The 17,912-nt window shown below is 34.9% G+C and overlaps 1 long non-coding RNA gene across 2 annotated transcripts in view; it reads left to right on the plus strand.

Moving 5' to 3' along the window:
* LOC141278686 (uncharacterized) overlaps nucleotides 1-17,912 on the plus strand; it is a 196,973-nt gene that overhangs the window by 86,504 nt on the left and 92,557 nt on the right. Inside the window, exon 4 of one of the 2 annotated variants that reach the window (XR_012331726.1) lies at nucleotides 8,631-8,697. The exons of the other annotated variant lie outside the window; for it this stretch is intronic. This is a non-coding gene — a long non-coding RNA (uncharacterized lncRNA). The remainder of the gene's footprint in view (nucleotides 1-8,630; nucleotides 8,698-17,912) is intronic. 2 annotated transcript variants of the gene reach the window in all.

Genomic DNA, 17,912 nt, shown 5'->3' on the forward strand with positions numbered 1-17,912 from the left:
CAGGCTCCTGGACTTCAGACTATACTACAAAGCTACAGTAATCAAGGCAGTATGGTACTGGCACAGAAACAGAAATATAGATCACTGGAACAGGATGGAAAGCCCAGAGATAAACCCACACACATATGGTCACCTTATTTTTGATAAAGAAGGCAAGAATATACAATGGAGAAAAGACAGCCTCTTCAATAAGTGGTGCTGGGAAAATTGGACAGCTACATGTAAAAGAATGAAATTAGAACACTCCCCAACACCATACACAAAAATAAACTCAAAATGGATTAAAGACCTAAATGTCAGGCCAGAAACTATCAAACTCTTAGAGGAAAACATAGGCAGAACAGTCTATGACATAAATCACAGCAATATCCTTTTTGATCCACTTCTTACAGAAATGGAAATAAAAACAAAAATAAACACATGGGACCTGATGAAAGTTAAAAGCTTTTGCACAGCAAAAGAAACTATAAACAAGACAAAAAGACAACCCTCAGAATGGGAGAAAATATTTGCAAATGAAGCAACTGACAAAGGATTAATCTCCAAAATTTACAAGCAGCTCATGCAGCTCAATATCAAAATAACAAACCACCCAATCCAAAAATGGTCAGAAGTCCTAAATAGACATTTCTCCAAAGAAGATATACAGATTGCCAAAACACACATGAAAGAATGCTCAACATCACTAATCACTAGAGAAATGCAAATCAAAACTACAATGAGGTATCACATCACACCAGTCAGAATGGCCATCACCAAAAAAATCTACAAACAATAAATGCTGGAGAGGGTGTGGAGAAAAGGGAACACTCTTGCACTGTTGGTGGGAATGTAAATTGATACAGCCACTATGGAGAACAGTTTGGAGGTTCCTTAAAAAACTAAAAATAGAAATACCATACGACCTAGCAGTCCCACTACTGGGCATATACCCTGAGAAAAGCAGATTTCTAAAAGAGCTGCAATGTTCATTGCAGCTCTATTTACAATAGCCAGGACATGGAAGCAACTTAAGTGTCCACCAGCAGATGAGTGGATAAAGACGATGTAGCCCATATATACAATGGAATATTACTCAACCATAAAAAGAAACGAAATTGAGTTATTTGTAGTGAGGTGGATGGACCTATAGCCTGTCATACAGAGTGAAGTAAGTCAGAAAGAGGAAAACAAATACTGTATGCTAACACATATATATGGAATCTAAAAGGAAAAAAAAAAGTTGTTCTGAAGAACCTAGGGGCAGGACAGGAATAAAGACATAGACATAGAGAATGGACTTCAGGACATCGGTAGGGGGAAGGGTAAGCTGGCACAAAGTGAGAGAGTGGCATGGGCGTATATACACTCCCAAATGTAAAATAGCTAGTGGGGAGCAAGCCACATAGCAGAGGGAGATCAGCTAGGTGCTTTGTGCCCACCTAGAGGGGTGGGATAGGGAGGGTGGGAGGGAGATGCAAGAGGGAGGAGATATGGGGATATATGTATATGTATAACTGATTCACTTTGTTATAGAGCAGAAACTAACACACCATTATAAAGCAATTATACTCCAATAAAGATTTTAGAAAAAGAGAGTAAAGGATCTGATTCACAATATATTTTAGACACTGAGCCAACAGGACTTACATGTTGAATAAGGAGTGTAAAGAATAAAGCAGAGCAATTCCTAGATTCTTGACCTAGATAATCAGTTGTTGCCCATCTGAGGGTAAAGTATGGGTGAGGGATGGAAAGAATCAAGAAATGAAAGGTTAAGATGCTTGTTCCACATCTCTGTAGTATAAATTGACTCTTGGCTATACTAGTCTGGAACTCAGGGCACAGTCCAAGCAAGCAAAGGACACACTAATATTTACATATTTGGTAGTGAGGTGAGGGACAGTAAAGAAACACATGAAATAGAGATTGAATCAGAAGAAATTGGGCTATTGCGACATTGTAGAAAACTAGGGAACACAGCATTCACAGAAAGAGGGAGTGGTCAGTTATTGATAGGCAGTTGGTAATTTACGTAAGAAGAGGACAAAAATTGCTCATTGTTTTGGCAAGATATAGTCATTGGTGACTCATTGACCTTAATCAATAGCTGAATTACACTATTTTGGACTATATTCACTTTAACCTTTTTTATTATTATCAGTGATATAGTAATAGTAATGTAATCAGTAGAATTATGTTAAAAATTCTCCCTGAAGTGACATAAATATTCTGAGAAAAAGATGGTCAAAAAAGATGGATGTTTTCATGTGCTGACATCCACAATCACAGATACCAGCATATTTCCTCTCTAATAAGACCTCCTATTGTTGTGACAAGCCAGAAATCCCATAAGTACCACTAGTTGAGTAGCTCCTTAATCAGCACCAGACATCATATTCGATTTGATACATGTGACTAAGCATTGGAAAGTTGAGACTTAAGATAGCAACTGGGTCCTCTGAATTCAACTTACAATCTAAAGAAGGGAGACTCTGTGGTTGTTAGGCATTTGATTGTTTTCCCCTTATATTCATGTTCTGTTATTTATTATATCTGATGTTAACTGTAAAGTGCAAAAGAATGAACTTACTTTCTTACTAGGGTAAGATAGCATAAATGTAGCAGAGTAGACTTAACTCATTCTGAACATCAATCAATACACCATCTGATGTAGAATAAACCCTATTGAACAAATATAGCTGTTTCTAGCCTGAAAATACATGGTGCCTATCTAATCCTACATTAAATTATAACTAAAGGGATTCAACTTTCTTGGTAGATGCTGACCAAATATTCTTACAGTTAATTACAACTTGTAAGGGATCCTAGAGACCTCTCTACAAATGCAGCATAAGTAGATATATTGGTGTTTTGTTTAAAATGTTTAATTTAGTTGATTTGCTTTTCAGTTGCTGAATTTTGCTGTCTACTCCAGGGTTTCAGTTTCCTTAAGGATGCCACCATGAATTTAGCATATAACTCCTGCTGCTAAGAAGTAAATTTGAGGAACAGATGGAGTTTGTAATACACTTGGGCTTTGCTCATGAGTGAGGGAGGATTCAGGCTGACAGAGAAAACAAAAGATGGCTGACCAGGAATTCCTGCTGTAATTTTGACTCTTGATATGATCCTTAGTAAGTTACCTAACCTCACTAGGAGTCAGTGTCTTAAGTGGTGAAATCAATAGGGAAAGGTATGGTTTTCTCTCTCTCCGAGGCAGGGTGTGAAATAATAACTGAAGTTTTTGAATAGAAGTAGGAAGAGGCTGTTTCATTACAAGTAGAGAAAGCAAATTTCTGTGAGTTTGGAATATTAATCTACCCTGTGGAAATCAAAGCTTTCATTTTCTTCTCAGAACATGTATAGCTCAATCCTACTGCAATTAATATAAAAGGCACAAGTTTCCTATGAAAGCATTGAAAAAAAATCAGTTTTAGTTTGAATGTTAGAAATAAAAGAAACTTCAGGTTCAGTGGTTTTCTAACATTTTTTACCATACAGTGTCCTTTGTCCTTTCTAAAATAAAATTTCTGCCTTAAATTAATATTTAATGTAGATAAAATAAGATTTGCTTCATTTGCTTTGGGAACATGAGCAAGAACCCCCATGACTTGACCTCCCTTTTGGTCTCTACCTGTAGCCCCAGATACATTTTTGAGTACAAATATGGATGTACTCAGTTGGAGATGAGAGAAAGGAAGCAGTTTCTGAATTAAAACGTTGATATATATGCAAACTATTTATCATTATTGTATCCTTCTATCCTGAATTCATCTTAAACAGAATTAGACTAATTTGCAAAGAAGATAACATTTGCTTGTTGGTCACCCATTCTCTGCTTTGTATTCCTTATCTCTTTTTTTTTAATTCTAAAATATTCAGTGGTTTCTTTATGTTTCTTAATCTTTCTCCTCACCATTATTGTTTTTTTTTTTACTTTCATAGGTAATCTCCCATGATCTGCTCATGTAATTCTTCCTACTCTATCAGGCTTACCCGATTTTTGATCCATTTCCTCACAGTCTTTCAAGTGGTAAATTCATTCATTTTTCCAGTAATGATCTACTGGCTATTTCCAGAGAATGGGACACTGACTCTTAATAAAAACATAAATAAAATGCAGTTTCTTCTCTCAAGGAAAGTGTAGTTTAGGGAAGCAAACAAAAAAGTCAGTAAGAAACTTTAATAAAAGTTATATTTGAGGTATTTTGTTACTTTAAACTCAGATCACAAAGCAAACCAGATAAATTTATTGTTTATTGATGACCATAATATGATTCAGTGGGATATGAATGTAGATGCATTTTTGAAGTATCAAGGTCTTTACAGGGTAAAGCGGTAACAAAATAATTATATGTAAAGTTTTAGTGTACAAACCTATTACGGCAAGTTGTCAAAAACTGCAATATAAGACAAATAAGTACAATTAAGAGGGCTCGTTTCTATTATTTCCCTCTTCCTTTCTCCTAAAAAAAAGAAAAGCATCCAATCAATGGCATCACTCGTCACAGAGTGGAAAATACACATTTCTTTCTTTCTTTTTTTTTTTTTTTTTTACGGTGTGCGGGCCTCCCACTGTTGTGGTCTCTCCCGTTGCGGAGCACAGGTTCCAGATGCGCAGGCTCAGCGTCCATGGCGCACGGGCCAAGCCGCTCCGCGGCACGTGGGATCTTCCCGGACCGGGGCACGAACCCATGTCCCCTGCATCGGCAGGTGGACTCTCAACCACTGCGCCACCAGGGAAGCCCAAATACACATTTCTTGATATCTGCTTTAGGCCCAGCCGTAGGAGTTAAGGAGCATTCTTAGAAGGATAATAGAAGCATTATTTTTTCTCAATTTTGCTCAATACAAAAAGTGAGTAAGTAACTTGGACATTTCAATCATTATGCTTATGAGAGAGAGAGAGAAACAGAGGGAGAGAGGAAGAAGAGAGGAGGCACATATTTGGTATCCTACAAATTTTATTTCATTGTTGCCTGATTGCTGGGTTTTTAGATGTGACTCTGTTTTAAATAGCAGCCCTTATACTAAGTGGCCACTGTACAAGTTAAGGAAAGAAAAATGGATCTGCTTATTGAAAAGGCAAGCAATAAAAAGTCCTCAACAATACAAAACCTAACAAATCTTGAAAGTAACAACTACCATTACAAAACAAAAGATTATTTCCAGTAAATCTCAATGTGAGGATTTTCAATCACACATAATCTTTTCCATAACAGCCAAATACACCAATCTTGACAATATTTATAATCTACTGAGAAATATAGCAATATAAATATGGGCATGGTGAAATAAAAAAGAATATTGAGCGTCTAAGTACAAATATGTTTTTGTACTTAATGAGTTTTTAAATTTAGTTATAAGGAATGTTATATTTTTTATTTAATATTAAAATTAAAGGAATACTAGTCTTTTTATGGAGGAAATTAAAGTAATACATAAACTACTATCTTTAAGCCTTATATTTCTAAACCTTTATACTTTATACTGCTATATATTTATTCTTACTTTGGTGTACTCTGGGCTTTCATTCTGAAGATTAATGTTTATGGCTTTATAGTTTGTTGCATTTTATAAATTGGTTCATATTCTAAATCATGGTAAAGATGCCTGGTTTCTGAGCCTTGAAGGCTTGTTCCAGTTTATAGAACAAAGCTGTTTTCATGCCTGTTGTACACTGTATTATTTTGCATTTTTATACAATGTTTAGAATTTTACCCAAAACTTTCAGAGGTTGATTTCAAAGTGTTTCACCACATGGTTATTCCTCATATAACATAACTAGCCAAATGCAAGTTTGGATTTGGGTTTCTAAAGTCACAGAACTACTACTCAGTATACTACAAATAATATGTACATTGTGTTGATTACTAGAGCAAGAAAAATATAAAAAGAGGGACAAAAGTTTTTTCATATATGAAAATAACCTAATGTTTGTGTGTGTGTTCACCAAACTTTACTGAAAATTTAAATTTATTTAATTTTGAAATCATTCTTTATAAATAATAATCATTCTGTGTAAATAATCATTCTGTGAAATCATTCTGTTCTGCTTGTTTCACTTAACATTACTGAATTTCCTCATTGTATTATTTCAAAATCTATGTATAATCATTTTATTGATGAGAAAAATCTCAATACATGGAGAAAAATAATGAAAGTATTTCCTGTCCTTGATCATTTAATATGCCTCTGATTTTTTTTAATTGTTTTACAAATTATTTTAAAAGAATGTCTTTTATGCATGAATACCTTTTATACTAATTGGAAGTATTGGGTTGGCCAAAAAGTTCATTCGGGTTTTTCCATCAAATCTTATGGAAAAATCCAAATGAATTTTTTGGCCAATCCAATAGTTTTAGAATTTATATATGTCTTGGTTCTCTAGGAATAAAAGAAATCTGCTGCATAACTTAGGTGCTAATGTTTTAACTTAAGGTGTAACTCCCCCAGGCAGCAAATGAGAGAAATTGGAAGTGATGCTGAGAAAAAGTGATGCTAAATACAGGGTGATATGTTACTTCATATGAAAATACAGCTAAATCTTGGTTATATGGTACATTCTGAATAGGACATATGGAACCACTCACTAGGCCTTGAAATAATTCATGAGAAAAGAAAGAGAAGAATTGTTCGTTCTTTCTCCTGTCTCTTAATAACTAATGTTTGTTTTATGAACTATTAACTTCCCTGCATTTCCAGGATATATCAGATACTCCTTCTGAGAGAAGCCCAGGAATCCAGGTCTCATGCTCTCTGGTGTACTATTTTATTTGAATCCAGAAGTGGTTCAAGCCAGCTCATTCTGGGACTTGTTTTATAGGAACTGGGCATTCGCTATGCTGTAACTTTCACCATGGTAGGCATCATAGTAGCCATGCATGGGATCTAGCACTCATATGAAATGCAATTAAGGTAACCAAATGTGCTATGAGATAAGGTGATAACCAGGGATGGCAAACAGCCTGTGAGGGAAATGACACTTAGCAAATAAATCTGATGAGAAACGTACATTGGTCCTGAAACACCAATACATCTGAGAAAAGGTATGAAAATTTATTTAACTCTTAATACAAACTGACGTTACTTTTAAAAAATGTATCCTCTTCTATACATGTATAAGTAATAAATAAATGTATTCAGTCAGTATTTTTATTAAATCAATCCATTTCTTTCCAAATGAACCAGAAACTTTCCTAAATAGCATTGTTTAATTAAATTTGCATTTTTACTACTAGAGAGGTTTAAAATTATTCATGTTTATTCATCTGGACTTTTAACTGCTCCATATGTATATAAATATTTCCCCAAATAATTTAAGTATGCTTTTCTCATCAGTCTAAAAAATATAAAATTAAAACCAAAGGAAAAAATTCAAAGGCACACAAATTTGTTTAAATCAACTTTCTTCTCTCTTTGAACTAAGTTTCACTAAAGAGTTTTATATAAATATCAAATACAATAACAAGCATGATTAAATATTACATACTTAGGGCTGTACTTTGAAAAATATACAATGATAATACGAAAAAATTCAGTACTATCAAGGCACTCAAAAAGAAAAATGAACAACTGCAAAGTCCAACCATATTCTTGGATTGAAGGACTCAACATAATAAAGATGGCGACTATTTTCTAATTTAATATATAAATGTTTATTAAAAATAAATTACAGGGCTTCCCTGGTGGCGCAGTGGTTGAGAGTCCGCCTGCCGATGCAGGGGACACGGGTTTGTGCCCCGGTCCCGGAAGATCCCACATGCCGCAGAGCGGCTGGGCCCGTGAGCCATGGCCGCTGAGTGCGTGTCCGGAGCCTGTGCTCCGCAACGGGAGAGGCCACAACAGTGAGCGGCCCGCGTACCGCAAAAAAAATAAAAAAATAAAAAAAATAAATTTCAAAGAGCCAGAAACTGCCCTGTTGCATAGTAAACAACCACCATATCTCAGTAGCTTCCAACAATAATTTATTTTGTACTCATGGATCTGTAGACTTGTTGTGGTTTGGGTGCTCTCAGCTGGTCTTAGCTGTCAAGGCTGAATTAAGAGTTTGAATAGATCCAGGTGTCTTTATCCAAGTCCTAGGCTGAAGGAGCCAAGGCTACCTAAGGTATAGCTTCACAAAGTAGACATTAGAAAGTCAAGAAGGGTCTCGTAAGACTTTGAGTCAGAACTTGCTTTCTCTCACTTCTATGTACATTCCATCAACTAAATCAAGTTATACAGCCCAGCTCAATGATGGGAGAATTTTATCCCACTCACAGTAAATAATGGCAAAGGCAGAGAGGGAAAGAAGAACCTGAGCAAATACGTTCTGCCACACATAACTTCTTTATCCTTTGTGTTCCACTTACCTTTTCAGTTTTCTTTTAATCACCTCCTATATTTTCCTTTATCTCTAAAGCTTGCAAAGCTAATTCTTGCCCCCAAAACATTATACATATTTGCTGCTCTATACCAACTCCATGTTTTCTACCACCTGGTCATTTTTCAAGTTTTTACTTACTATCACTTTCTTAGTACCACCTTTACTAATGGGCAATATTCCTATATGATCCTGTTGTCTTATTTCATAGTTCATATGATGATGGCATTTAAATAATTTAGTAATTATTTGTTTAATGTTATTATTATTGCTTCACCAACAGTTTCGTGATAGCAGAATGGATTCTCTTTGTCTATGTCCCTTGAGCTCAGCCCAGAATCTGACCTAAAGTGAGTTCTCAATATACGTATATTGAAATAATACATGAAATAATTTATATTCTTTATTTTGGGGATTATCTTTTTAGATGCATTTCTCCAACTGTTATTGGGTATTCTTACTGTTCTTATCAATCATTATGTACTCTTTACACATATATTATCCCTTACTTCATTATATAAATATTTGTTATTACATCCACTGAAATTTGTTGTATTTCTTTCATTTTTGTTGATTTGTGTTGCCTTGTTTTTGATAATTAAGAAACTTTTATACAGGACAAATTTTGAAAATATAGGATACCTGAAATTGTAAATACAAAGAAAATAAAAGAAAACAAAAAATAAAGATTCTGTAACAGCAAGTATTTACTAGAGTGTAACCAGGTATTAGAGAAAACGCTATATAGTAATTCAAAATACAAAGAATAGAAAAGAAATAATTAAAAATAAAGATATTCATTACCTGGAAGTTAATTCCAGATGGATATGGATTGAAGAATATTAAATTTGTTACATGTGTAGAAGCATGATGCTATTGGGTTATAATGCAAGTCAAAAGCAAATCTAATAATCAAACAGAATTAGAGGAAACTCTCACAGGTAGAACATTTTTGATTGTGCAACTTCTGCCATTCTTTATGGCCAGTCAACTCTTTAAGGGTTTTCTTTTTCCTTTCTCTGTTGATGCAAGTATTTGTTTTAGAGAATGTACATTGTTCCTCATCTTTCTCAGTTAAGAACCCAAACTTCCGCTGTGTAGAGCAATGTAGGCTTGATGCCAGGGAGTCTACCCAGGAATGTTAAGTATAGGCCTTGGATATGATGAGCATCAAAGGCTGTATTCCTACCACTTTTATTACATTTCATTTTGTTCTTTGATGGTGATGGGTTGGGAATCAAGATTAGGAAGAGCAAGAGATAACAATGGAATTCGTATAATCTTTAGGAAAATATCTCTCTTTGAATAAAATTTGGATTGGAATTCTACTAATTTCCAAAGAGAAGACTATATTATATCATCAGTAAATTCTCCCAATGACTAGAGCAAGTCTCATCAGCTTTTTTTTAACAAAGATACTCCAGGATAAAAAGGAAACATGCATACTTGGGGAATGAACACAAGTTGCCTTCCCCAAGCATTGCTCATAATGCAAGGTGTGTATAATGCAAACAAAAGGTATCTCCATGAGCCTGACACAACTATGAATTTTGATGACATTGTAATTTTTATCTATTTGTAATCTAAAAAGAATCACACTTTCTTTTATTGCATAAGAGCTCCTAAAGTTACAAATCTGGTTATTCTACTCCTCCCTTTAAAATATTTCATTGGTTTCTTGTCCCCTTGAAAAAAAAATCAGTAGTACAATATACGAAGTCTTTTATGATCTAGAAAACCTCCATACCTGCCTGACTTATTATGTCTTGCTATGCCGTTGGTCATAAATATTTACAGTTTCTATGTTCTCTCACAAAAATGAACTAAAGTAGTTGTAAATTCCTATATGAATACACATTCCCTGGCCCCCACATCTCCATCAGAAGAAATGTAGGCGTGTTCTTATTGAAAAGTACACAGTGCCAAAGTCTCACCAGTTTGACAAGCAGCAGAACTACCAGTGGTGTGCTGGTAAACCAGGTCTCAAAGAGGGGCAAGAAAGCTCTCATTTGTAGCTTTTGCTAATTTCAATATTATTTACACTATGCTCCCACCTAATTGATTTCCACTAAATTAGTCTTTAAGTCTCTTGTCCCTCTAGGGCTTTCATATCTCTTAATGTGACCCCTTCTTCCAAACTTGCCAGCTCCTTAAACCTTTTCACTTAACTTTCAGAAAAATAACAGTCATCATCAGCAAGATTTACTGTAGCTTCAGCCTCGCCTATGAATGATCATTTCACCTTTATCTCTAATCAAAACCTGATGAGAAAACTGCTTCTCCGGCAGCCCTCTGCATTGCTTCTTGTTTTTCCTTCCTCTGGGTCAAGTGGAATGATAAAGGTCCTTCTTTCTCTTCATTGACATTTCAAAATTTTTACTACTTCCTTTTAAAACACCATAGCATTTTCAGAACATGACCACTCCTTTTCACTTTACCTCAGCCAACTGTTCCCAGAGTCTGTTTGATAAAAATTTCTGTAATGAGTGATTTGTTCTATCTCTTCACTGTATTGTGTTGTGGCTATTAGCTACATATGGTTGTTGAGCACTTGAAATGTGGATAGTGTTATTGAGATATTAGCTTTTAGTTTTATTTATAGGCATACCTCATTTTATTGTGCTTTGCAGATATTGCATTTTTATAAATCGCAACCAGATATACATTTTATATAATTGCAGGTTTGTGGCAATTCTGCACTGTCAGGTGATGGTTAGTATTTTTATCAATGAAGTATTTTTAATTAAGTTATGTACATTTTGTGCACATAAAGCTATTGTTCACTAAATAGACTATAGTGTATTATGAACATAACTTTTATATGCACTGGGAAACCAAAAATTTTGTTTTACTCAGTTTATTGTGATATTCACTTCTTTGCAGCAGTCTGGAACCAAACGTGTAATATCTCTGAGGTACACACTTAATTCTTCATTTAAATACCCACATGAAGCTAGTGCCTACCATTAAGCAGCACAGATTTACCTAGAACATATCATTTGCAATTTGTATAATTTTCAATAATTGTCTTTCTTCTATAATATCAGTTTCATGTAACCCATTCTCTGACAATACCCTCATTCTTTCCAGTTTATTCTCTTTTCTGTCAACATCTCAAAACACCAATTTGTTGATCCAAAGATTTTTGCCTTCTTTCATCTACTTCATGTTCTCTCTACTCTCCTGTCTCAGTTTAGACTCTGTGGTCTCTTATTGAGACTGCTCCATTGCATGCATCCTAGGATCCTTTACCTCAATCTTGCTTCATCATACTTGCCTGATAATTTTGGTTAAATTCAACTTTCCATTATTCTCTAGATATTCCAACATAGCTGAGTAAATTGTCAAAATACACATGAACATGCTGACTGATCTCACTTTTAATCCATAAAAATTGGTCTCAAGAGTTCCCTTGTGCAATGTAGCCACTCTCTCTAATATTTTCTCTCTACTCTTTTCCTGGATGACTATCTCATCACTTCTTTTCCTCCCTCTAATTTCTAGTACGTATTCCCTCACCCTTACTTTCAGCTCATGACTTTGTCTTTCATTTCACTGAGTTGATAGAAACACGCAAAAGAGAATTTCCATGTCTATCTACCTACTTGTCCTCCTCCATATATGTTGCCTTCCTCCTGTTGCTACACTTGAATTCTATCAAACTCTTCATTTTCCCCACCTGTCTCCCCTACTCTAAAATAATAAACAAAAATAAAACAAAACAGAAACATATACACACTACTATATGTAAAATAGATAATCAACAAAGATCTACTGTATAGCACAGGGAACTCTACTAAATACTCTGTAAAAACTTATATGGGAAAAGAATCTGAAAAAGAATAGACTCTACAAGCCAGAAGGCAGTCACATGATATACTTAAAGTGAAGAAAGGAAAGAATCTAAAAACAAGATTACTCTACCTGGTCAAGGATCTCATTCAGATTCAACAGAGAAATCAAAAGCTTTACAGACAAGCAAAAGCTAAGAGAATTCAGCACCACCAAACCAGCTCTACAACAAATGCTAAAGGAACTTCTCTAAGTGGGAAACACAAGAGAAGAAAAGGACCTACAAAAAACACACCATAACGATTAAGAAAATGGTAATAGGAACATACATATCGATAATTACCTTAAACGTGAATGGATTAATACTCCAACCAAAAGACACAGGCTCACTGAATGGATACAAAAACAAGACCCATATATATGCTGTCTACAAAAGACCAACCTCAGACCCAGGGACACATATAGACTGAAAGTGATGGGATGCAAAAAGATATTCCATGCAAATGGAAATCAGAAGAAAGCTGGAGTAGCAATACTCATATCAGATAAAATAGACTTTAAAATAAAGAATGTTACAAGAGACAAGGAAGGACATGACATAATGATAAAGGGATCAATCCAACAAGAAGATGTAACAATTATAAATATATATGCACCCAACATAGGAGCACCTCAATACATAAGGCAACTGCTAACAGCTATAAAAGAGGAAATCAACAGTAACAATAATAGTGGGGGACTTTAACACCTCACTTACACCAATGGACAGATCATCCAAACAAAATTAATAAGGAAACACAAGCTTTAAATAACACAGTAGACCAGGTAGATTTAGTTGACATTTATAGGACAATCCATCCAAAAACAGGAGATTACTTTTTCTTCTCAAGTGCACACGGAACATTCTCCAGGGTCACAAATCAAGCCTCAGTAAATTTAAGAAAATTGAAATCATATCAAGCATCTTTTCTGACCACAACACTATGAGATTAGAAATCAATTACAGGGAAAAAAAGTAAAAAACCCAAACACATGGAGGATAAACAATATGTTACAAAATAAAAAAGAGATCACTGGAGAAATCAAAAGGGAATCAAAAAATACCTAAGACAAATTATAATGAAAACACGATGATCCAAAACCTATGGGATGCAGCAAAAGCAATTAACTAAGAGGGAAGTTTATAGAAATGCAAGCCTATCTGAAGAAACAGGAAAAATCTCAAATAAACAATCTAACACCTAAAGCAACTAGAGAAAGAGGAACAAACAAAACCCAAAGTTAGTAGAGGGAAAGAAATCATAAAGATCAGAGCAGAAATAAATGAAATAGAAACAAACAAAACAATACCAAAGATCAATAAAACTAAAAACTGATTCTTTGTGAATATAAATGAAATTGATAAACCATTAACCAGACACATCAAGAAAAAGAGGGAGAGGACTCAATAAAATTAGAAATGAAAATGGAGAAGTTACAACAGGCACCGCAGAAGTACAAAGCATCCTAAGAGACTACTACAGGCAACTCTATGCCAATAAAATCGACAACCTGGAAGAAATGGACAAATTCTTACAAAGGTATAACCTTCCACGACTGAACCAGGAATAAATAGAAAATATGAACAGACCAATCACAAGTAATGAAATTGAAACTGTGATTAAAAATCTTCCAAGAAACAAAAGTCCAGGACCAGATGGCTTCAAAGGTGAATTCTATCAAACATTTAGAGAAGAGCTAACACCCATCCTTCTCAAACTCTTCCAAAAAATAGCAGAGGGAGGAACACTCCCAAACTCATTCTATGAGGCCAACATCACCCTGATACCAAAACCAGACAAAGGTACTACAAAAAAAGAAAATTACAAACCAATATCACTGATGAATATAGATGCCAAAATCCTCAACAAAATACTAGCAAACAGAATCGAACAACACATTAAAAGGATCATACACCATGATCAAGTGGGATTTATCCCAGGGATGCAAGGGTTCTTCAATTTACACAAATCAATCAATGTGATACACCGTATTAACAAACTGAAGAATAAAAAACATGTGATCATCTCAATAGAGGCAGAAAAATCTTTTGACAAAATTCAACACCCATTTATGATAAAAACTCTCCAGAAAGTAGGCATAGAGGGAACCTACCTCAACATAATAAAGGCCATATATGACAAACCCACAGCAAACATCATTCTCAATGGTGAAAAACTGAAAGCATTTCCTTTAAGATCAGGAACAAGACAAGGATGTCCAGTGTTGCCACTATTATTCAACGTAGTTTTGGAAGTCCTAGCCATGGCAATCAGGGGAAAAAAAGAAATAAAAGGAATACAAATTGGAAAAGAAAAAGTAAAACTGTCAGTGTTTGCAAATGGCATCATACTATACATAGAGAATCCTAAAGATGCCACTGGAAAACTATTAGAGGTAATCAATAAATTTGGTAAAGTTGCAGGATACAAAATTAATGCATAGAAATCTCTTGCATTCCTCTACACTAATGATGAAAAACCTGAAAAGGAAATTCAGGAAACACTCCCATTTACCATTGCAACCAAAAGAATAATGTACCTAAGAATAAACCTACTTAGGAGACAAAAGACCTGTATGCAGAAAACTATAAGACACTGATGAGAGAACTTAAAAATGATACAAACAGATGGAGAAATATATCATGTTCTTGGGTTGGAAGAATCAATATTGTGAAAATGATTGTACTACCCAAAGCAATCTACTGATTCAATGCAATCCCTATCAAATTACCAATGGCATTTTTTACAGAAGAATAAAAAATCTTAAAATTTGTGTGGAGACACAAAAGACCCCAAATAGCCAAAGCAGTCTTGAGGGAGAAACATGGAGCTGGAGAAATCAGACTCCTTGACTTCAGACTATACTACAAAACTACAGTAATCAAGACAATTTGATACTGGTACAAAAACAGAAATATAGATAAATGGAACAGGATAGAAAGCACAGAGATAAACCCACACACCTATGGTCAGCTAATCTATGACAAAGGTGGCAAGGATATACAATGGAGAAAAGGTAGTCTCTTCAATAAGTGGTGCTGGGAAAACTGGACAGGTACATGTAAAAGAATGAAATTACAACACTCCCCAACATCATGCACAAAAATAAACTCAAAATGGATTAGAGACCTAAATGTAAGACTGGACAGTATAAAACTCTCAGAGGAAAACATAGGAAGTACACTCTTTGACATAAATCACAGCAAGATCTTTTTTGATCCACTTCCTAGAGTAATGGAAATAAAAACAAAAATAAACAAATGGGACCTAATGAAACTTAAAAGCTTTTGCAAAGCAAAGGAAACTACAAAGAATACGGAAAGACAGCCCTCAGAATGGAAGAAAATATTTTCAAATGAATCAGTGGACAAAGGATTAATGTCCAATATATATAAACAGCTCATGCAGCTCAATACTAAAAAAAACAAAACAAAACCCAATCCAAAAATGGGCAGAAGACCTAAATAAACATTTCTCCAAAGAAGACTTACAGATGGCCAAGAAGCACATGAAAACTGCTCAACATCACTAATTATTAGAGACATGCAAATCAAAACTACAGTGAGGTATCATCTCACACCAGTTAGAATGGGCATCATCAGAAAATCTACAAACAACAAATGCTAGAGAGGGTGTGGAGAAAGGGAACCGTCTTGCACTGTTAGTAGGAATGTAAAGTGATACAGCCACTATGGATGGAGAACAGTATGGGGGTTCCTTAAAAAACTAAAAACAGAATTACCATATGACTCAGAAATCCCACTACTGGGCATATACCCAGAGAAAATCATAATTCAAAAAGATACATGCACCTCAATGTTCATTGCAGCACTATTTACAGTTGCCAGGTCATGGAAGTAACATAAATGCCCGTCAACAGATGAATTGATAAAGAAGATGTGGTACATATATACAATGGAATATTACTCAGCCATGGAAAGGAACGAAATTGGGTCATTTGTAGAGACGTGGATGGATCTAGAGACTGTCATACAGAATGAAGTGAGTAAGAAAGAGAAAAACAAATATCGTATATTAACGCATATATGTGGAACCTAGAAAAATGGTACCAATGAACCAGTTTGCAGGGTAGAAATAGAGACACAGATGTAGAGAACAAACGTATGGACACCAAGGGGGGTAGGTGGTGGAGGAGGGGTTGTGGTGTGTTGAATTGGGAGATTGGGCTTGACATATATACACTAATATGTATAAAATGGATAACTAATAAGAACCTGCTGTATAAAAAAATAAATAAAATTCTAAAATTCAAAAAAAAAGAATAGATATATGCATAACTAAAGCACTTTTCTGTACACCTGAAACTAACACAACATTGCAAATCAACTGTACTCCAATATAAAATAAAAATGAAAAAACCAAACGTAAAGCCTGAACAAAGTCTTTCCCATATCCCCAAATCACATTTGTTTTCTTTGATTATTTTCCTCCATCAAATATTTAATCCAATCATAAACCGTTTTAGCTCTACCTCAAAATATATCCAGCAAAATGCAGAATCTGGCCACTTATTACTATTATCCCTGCTAATGCCCTCGATTACACCTCCATTACCTGGATTATTGCAGCAGCCTCCAGTTTAGATACTCAGCCCCCCCCCACAGTCCAACATAAAGTCTATTCTCACAAAACTACAGCAATGATAAAATATTCTTCATAATATTCTGGTAAAATATTCTGGTGAAATATTATAGGCATATATATATGGATAAATAGATAGGGAGATAGTTATATATTAAGATGATTTCTTTGCTTAATGCATTCCCCTGTTCCCTCATTGGCTTCCCTTCTCACTCAGAGGAAAAAAATATGTAGTCCTTTCCATCCCTAAGGCCCTACATATTCTGCCCCTTGTGACAATACACGCCCCCCCCCCCCCAGCCTTCTGAATTAACTGGTGTTAATCCGTCTGCTTCAGCTATAGGGATTTGTTGCTCTTTTTCTAAAATATCAAGCTGGCTTTCCCCTTGGGGTTTTCACATTGACTTTTCCTTTGCCTGAGGTGCAGTTATATGACTAACTCATTTCTTTCTTTGTATTGCTTTGCACATTCCACCTTAACATTTAAGGCTCTTTCTGATCACCCAGTACGAAGTATCAATGTCCACTGTGCCTAATTTCCCTTTCTATCCCTCTTATCTTGCTTCACACATCTCAATAGAATTTATCACCTTATGTCTATTCTTGTATTCTCTTGCTTACGTTTTTTTTTTTTTCTTAGCTCTATTAAACTGAGACATTTATCTTCTTTTTCACTGATGTGAAACTAGAAACTAGACTATGGCTTGGAATCTTGTAGATGCTAAATAAATATTTATTGAATGAGTGAATGAATAATGAATGAATGAATAAAAGCTAAGTGTTCTCTGGCAATCACATCTTTATTGGGTACCAAACCATGAACTCGGAAAGGAACTTCTGATGTATTCCTTAATCATGCTCATCACAATTTATTAGTTTTCCTAATAAAGGAAAGATAAAATATCCTTCCAAATATCCTTCCAAATCCTAACCCCCAGTACCTTAAAATATGTCCTTATTTGGAAACACAGTCATTGTTATGTGTAATGAGTTAAGATGAAATCATAATTCAGTAAGGTGAACACATAGTCCAATGACTGGTGTCCTAATAAAAAGGTGAAATTTGAACAGACACATGCTCACAGGGATAATGCCATGTGAATATGAAGGCATAAATTGGAGTGATGAAG

Source organism: Tursiops truncatus, chromosome 5, assembly GCF_011762595.2.
Source record: "Tursiops truncatus isolate mTurTru1 chromosome 5, mTurTru1.mat.Y, whole genome shotgun sequence".
Classification (NCBI taxonomy): Eukaryota; Metazoa; Chordata; class Mammalia; order Artiodactyla; family Delphinidae; genus Tursiops; species Tursiops truncatus.